Genomic DNA, 6000 nt, shown 5'->3' with positions numbered 1-6000 from the left:
ACTTATACAGCAGCATATACAGCAATTAGATGACAAGGTTATGAGTTCAAGCCCCACCAGGAGCAAGTATTCTTCATTAGTCTTTCTTCTTGAAGCCTCTGCCTGTCTATTTCTTGTCAAGAAAAGGAGCATTTACTCAATCCTTTAGGAGTACAATTCATCTGTAATAGGGATGTCATTGAGATGACAGGTCAGAGTGCAGGCAGAGATAGAATTCAAATTCTTAGCCTTCTGTATCACCAGCTATGCAGGGTGGGAAGCATCCTCAAAATTCCAAGCGGATGGTTGTTTGCGAAGTGAGTTGTTGCTTCAATGAGAAAATGTTCACCTAACGTGGGGCTCGAACCACGACCCTGAGATTAAGAGTCTCATGCTCTACCGACTGAGCTAGCCAGGTACCTCAATATTGTTTTTAGACTTTTTTCGAATATCGTACATCCCAGTTTCTGCAAAATATGGTGATCAGTGAGTGTTGTTGATGGATCCTGTGGTGCAATCTGTTAGCTGTTTGTACTTATACAGCAGAATACAGCAATTAGATGATAAGGTTATGAGTTCAAGCCCCACCAGGAGCAAGTATTCTTATTGAAGCCTCTGCCTGTCCTATTTCTTGTCAAGAAAAGGAGCATTTACTCAATCCATTTAGGAGTACAATTAATCTGTAATAGGGATGTCATTGAGATGACAGGTCAGAGTGCAGGCAGAGATAGAATTCAAATTCTTAGCCTTCTGTATCACCAGCTATGCAGGGTGGCAAGCCTCCTCAAAATTCAAGCGGATGGTTGTTTGCGAAGTGAGTTGGTGCTTCGGCAGAGAAAATAATCACCTAACGTGGGGCTCGAACCCACGACCCTGAGATTAAGAGTCTCATGCTCTACCGACTGAGCTAGCCAGGTACCTCAATATTGATTTTGACTTTTTCGAATATCGTACATCCCAGTTTCTGCAAAATATGGTGATCAGTGAGTGTTGTTGATGGATCCTGTGGTGCAATCTGTTAGCGTGTTGTACTTATACAGCAGAATACAGCAATTAGATGACAAGGTTATGAGTTCAAGCCCCACCAGGAGCAAGTATTCTTCTTGAAGCCTCTGCCTGTCTATTTCTTGTCAAGAAAAGGAGCATTTACTCAATCCATTTAGGAGTACAATTCATCTGTAATAGGGATGTCATTGAGATGACAGGTCAGAGTGCAGGCAGAGATAGAATTCAAATTCTTAGCCTTCTGTATCACCAGCTATGCAGGGTGGCAAGCCTCCTCAAATTCCAAGCGGATGGTTGTTTGCGAAGTGAGTTGGTGCTTCGGCAGAGAAAATAATCACCTAACGTGGGGCTCGAACCCACGACCCTGAGATTAAGAGTCTCATGCTCTACCGACTGAGCTAGCCAGGTACCCTCATATTATTTTGACTTTTTCGAATATCGTACATTCCAGTTTCTGCAAAATATGGTGATCAGTGAGTGTTGTTGATGGATCCTGTGGTGCAATCTGTTAGCGTGTTGTACTTATACAGCAGAATACAGCAATTAGATGACAAGGTTATGAGTTCAAGCCCCACCAGGAGCAAGTATTCTTATTGAAGCCTCTGCCTGTCTATTTCTTGTCAAGAAAAGGAGCATTTACTCAATCCATTTAGGAGTACAATTCATCAGTAATAGGGATGTCATTGAGATGACAGGTCAGAGTGCAGGCAGAGATAGAATTCAAATTCTTAGCCTTCTGTATCACCAGCTATGCAGGGTGGGAAGCCTCCTCAAAATTCCAAGCGGATGGTTGTTTGCGAAGTGAGTTGGTGCTTCAAATGAGAAAATGTTCACCTAACGTGGGGCTCGAACCCACGACCCTGAGATTAAGAGTCTCATGCTCTACCGACTGAGCTAGCCAGGTACCTGAATATTGTTTTTGACTTTTTCGAATATCGTACATCCCAGTTTCTGCAAAATATGGTGATCAGTGAGTGTTGTTGATGGATTCTGTGGTGCAATCTGTTAGAGTGTTGTACTTATACAGCAGAATACAGCAATTAGATGACAAGGTTATGAGTTCAAGCCCCACCAGGAGCAAGTATTCTTATTGAAGCCTCTGCCTGTCTATTTCTTGTCAAGAAAAGGAGAATTTACTCATTCCATTTAGGAGTACAATTAATCTGTAATAGGGATGTCATTGAGGTGACAGGTCAGAGTGCAGGCAGAGATAGAATTCAAATTCTTAGCCTTCTGTATCACCAGCTATGCAGGGTGGCGAGCCTCCTCAAAATTCAAAGCGGATGGATGTTTGGGAAGTGAGTTGGTGCTTCGGCAGAGAAAATACTCACCTAACGTGGGGCTCGAACCCACGACCCTGAGATTAAGAGTCTCATGCTCTACCAACTGAGCTAGCCAGGTACCTGAATATCTTTGTTGACTTTTTCGAATATCGTACATCCAAGTTTCTGCAAAATATGGTGATCAGTGAGTGTTGTTGATGGATTCTGTGGTGCAATCTGTTAGAGTGTTGTACTTATACAGCAGAATACAGCAATTAGATGACAAGGTTATGAGTTCAAGCCCCACCAGGAGCAAGTATTCTTATTGAAGCCTCTGCCTGTCTATTTCTTGTCAAGAAAAGTAGCATTTACTCAATCCATTTAGGAGTACAATTCATCAGTAATAGGGATGTCATTGAGATGACAGGTCAGAGTGCAGGCAGAGATAGAATTCAAATTCTTAGCCTTCAGAATCACCAGCTATGCAGGGTGGCAACCCTGCTCGAAATTCAAAGCGGATGGATGTTTGCGAAGTGAGTTGGTGCTTCGGCAGAGAAAATAATCACCTAACGTGGGGCTCGAACCCACGACCCTGAGATTAAGAGTCTCATGCTCTACAGACTGAGCTAGCCAGGAACCTCAATATTGTTTTTGACTTTTTCGAATATCGTACATCCCAGTTTCTGCAAATATGGTTATCAGTGAGTGTTGTTGATGGATCCTGTGGTGCAATCTGTTAGCGTGTTGTACTTATACAGCAGAATACAGCGAATTAGATGACAAGGTTATGAGTTCAAGTCCCACCAGGAGCAAGTATTCTTCTTGAAGCCTGTGCCTGTCTATTTCTTGTCCAGAAAATGAGCATTTACTCAATCCATTTAGGAGTACAATTCATCGGTAATAGGGATGTCATTGAGATGACAGGTCAGAGTGCAGGCAGAGATAGAATTCAAATTCTTAGCCTTCTGTATCACCAGCTATGAAGGGTGCTCGAAATTCCAAGCGGATGGTTGTTTGCGTAGTGAGTTGGTGCTTCGGCAGAGAAAATAATCACCTAACGTGGGGCTTGAACCTACAATCCTGAGATTAAGAGTCTCATGCTCTACAGACTGAGCTAGCAAGGTACCTCAATAGTGATTTTGACTTGGTTCGAATATCGTACATCCCAGTTTCTGCAAAATATGGTGATCAGTGAGTGTTGTTGATGGATTCTGTGGTGCAATCTGTTAGCGTGTTGTACTTATACAGCAGTATACAGCAATTAGATGACAAGGTTATGAGTTCAAGTCCCACCAGGAGCAAGTATTCTTCTTGAAGCCTCTGCCTGTCTATTTCTTGTCCAGAAAATGAGCATTTACTCAATCCATTTAGGAGTACAATTAATCTGTAATAGGGATGTCGTTGAGATGACAGGTCAGAGTGCAGGCAGAGATAGAATTCAAATTCTTAGCCTTCTGTATCACCAGCTATGCAGGGTGGTAACCCTGCTCGAAATTCCAAGCGGATGGTTGTTTGCGAAGTGAGTTGGTGCTTCGGCAGAGAAAATATTCACCTAACCTGGGGCTCGAACCCACAACCCTGAGATTAAGAGTCTCATGCTCGACAGGTACCTGATTTGGTCTGAATATCGTACAGCTCCGTTTCTGCAAAATATGATGATCAGGGTGATTGTTTGTTAATGGATCCTGTGGTGCAATTGTAACCAATATGAAATGGCTAGTTAGCGGTGGTGTGCGCTAATAGCGTAACAATTGGTGACGTCACTTGCTCTGAGACCTTGAAGTAGTGGTTCCCCTTGCTCTGCAAGGGCCGAGGCTTTTAGGGAGCAATGGGTAACGATGCTTTGAGGGTGACTGTTGATGTGTGCAGAGGGTCCCTGATTCATACCCGGGTAGGGGTGAGGGGACGGATTAAATTTATACTGTTACATTGATGCTGTTGACCCGGATCACTGGTTGATAGAACCATCACCTACCCTCCAGTATTTATAGTTCTGGGACTGAGTACTGATAGAACCATCACCTACCCTACAGTATTTATAGTTCTGGGACTGAGTACTGATAGAACCATCACCTACCCTACAGTATTTATAGTTCTGGGACTGAGTACTGATAGAACCATCACCTACCCTACAGTATGTATAGTTCTGGGACTGAGTACTGATAGAACCATCACCTACCCTCCAGTATTTATAGTACTGGGACTGAGTACTGATAGAACCATCACCTACCCTCCAGTATTTATAGTTCTGGGACTGAGTACTGATAGAACCATCACCTACCCTACAGTATTTATAGTTCTGGGACTGAGTACTGATAGAACCATCACCTACCCTACAGTATTTATAGTACTGGGACTGAGTACTGATAGAACCATCACCTACCCTACAGTATTTATAGTTCTGGGACTGAGTACTGATAGAACCATCACCTACCCTACAGTATTTATAGTACTGGGACTGAGTACTGATAGAACCATCACCTACCCTACAGTATTTATAGTTCTGGGACTGAGTACTGATAGAACCATCACCTACCCTCCAGTATTTATAGTACTGGGACTGAGTACTGATAGAACCATCACCTACCCTACAGTATTTATAGATCTGGGACTGAGTACTGATAGAACCATCACCTACCCTACAGTATGTATAGTTCTGGGACTGAGTAGTGATAGAACCAACTGGGTTCCTGACTGACTGACTGACTGAAACCATAGACTGACTGGGTTCCTGACTGACTGGCTGACTGACTGGGTTCCTGACTGACTGACTGAAACAATAGATTGACTGTCTGTCCTGATGTCACGTTATTATTAACATAACAGTATGATCAAAACAGTATGATCTCTGCTCCAATGGGAGTCTGGGTGGAGGATCCCCCCTGACCATCAGACCAATTAAATCTGATCTCCACCAGGTCTGACCCCTCCGCCCATGAATATTCAGGAGGCAGAATGCAAATGAAACCACCGCGGACACACATTCGTGCACAACACACACGCACGCACGCACACACACACACACACACAAAAAAAGAGGTTGGGGGAGAACAAAGGAAGGAGGGACGTAGCCTCTCTCCTCCTCTCATCTCCACTCCTCTCCTTTCCTCTCCTTTCCTCTCCTCAGCCCCTTCCCTCCTGTCTTCCCTCTGCCTCCTCCCCCCTCTCCTCCTCTCTTCTCTTCTCCTTTCCTCTCCTCTCCTCTCTTCTCCTTTCCTCTCCTCTCCTCTCCTTTCCTCTCCTCAGCCCCTTCCCTCCTGTCTTCCTTCTGCCTCCTCCTCCCTCTCCTCTCCTTTCCTCTCCTTTCCTCTCCTCAGCCCCTTCCCTCCTGTCTTCCCTCTGCCTCCTCCTCCCTCTCCTCTCCTCCTCTCATCTCCTTTCCTCTCCTTTCCTCTCCTCAGCCCCTTCCCTCTTGTCTTCCCTCTGCCTCCTCCTCCCTTTCCTCTCCTTTCCTCTCCTCAGCCCCTTCCCTCCTGTCTTCCCTCTGCCTCCTCCTCCCTCTCCTCTCCTCCTCTCCTCTCCTTTCCTCTACTCTCCTCTCCTCAGCCCCTTCCCTCCTGTCTTCCCTCTGCCTCCTCCCCACTCCTCCCCCTCCTCTACTCTCCTCTCCTTTCCTCACTTCTGAAGGAGAACCAACACGGATGGCATCAGATCTAACACCATCACACTGAGAGGACAGAGGTTGAGTCTGAAATGATACCCTATCTCCTTTCTAGAGCATTATGGCGCCCTTCCTTTATAGAGCACTGTGGGC

At 45.0% G+C, this 6000-nt stretch overlaps 6 non-coding genes across 6 annotated transcripts; all 6 read right to left on the bottom strand.

Annotated features, from left to right (window-relative positions):
- Nucleotides 1-325: 325 nt before the first annotated feature.
- Nucleotides 326-397, bottom strand: trnak-cuu (transfer RNA lysine (anticodon CUU)). The gene has a single exon. It is a non-coding gene; the product is annotated as a tRNA-Lys (tRNA).
- A 426-nt stretch (nt 398-823) lies between these two features.
- trnak-cuu (transfer RNA lysine (anticodon CUU)) lies at nt 824-896 on the bottom strand. The gene has a single exon. It is a non-coding gene; the product is annotated as a tRNA-Lys (tRNA).
- A 423-nt stretch (nt 897-1319) lies between these two features.
- Nucleotides 1320-1392, bottom strand: trnak-cuu (transfer RNA lysine (anticodon CUU)). The gene has a single exon. It is a non-coding gene; the product is annotated as a tRNA-Lys (tRNA).
- A 423-nt stretch (nt 1393-1815) lies between these two features.
- trnak-cuu (transfer RNA lysine (anticodon CUU)) lies at nt 1816-1888 on the bottom strand. The gene has a single exon. It is a non-coding gene; the product is annotated as a tRNA-Lys (tRNA).
- Nucleotides 1889-2312: 424 nt separating this feature from the next.
- Nucleotides 2313-2385, bottom strand: trnak-cuu (transfer RNA lysine (anticodon CUU)). Its single transcript has one exon. It is a non-coding gene; the product is annotated as a tRNA-Lys (tRNA).
- Nucleotides 2386-2809: 424 nt separating this feature from the next.
- Nucleotides 2810-2882, bottom strand: trnak-cuu (transfer RNA lysine (anticodon CUU)). Its single transcript has one exon. It is a non-coding gene; the product is annotated as a tRNA-Lys (tRNA).
- Nucleotides 2883-6000: the final 3118 nt, after the last annotated feature.

This window comes from Oncorhynchus kisutch, unplaced genomic scaffold, assembly GCF_002021735.2.
Source record: "Oncorhynchus kisutch isolate 150728-3 unplaced genomic scaffold, Okis_V2 scaffold2183, whole genome shotgun sequence".
Classification (NCBI taxonomy): domain Eukaryota; kingdom Metazoa; phylum Chordata; class Actinopteri; order Salmoniformes; family Salmonidae; genus Oncorhynchus; species Oncorhynchus kisutch.
This window is presented reverse-complemented; position numbering and strand designations above follow the sequence as displayed.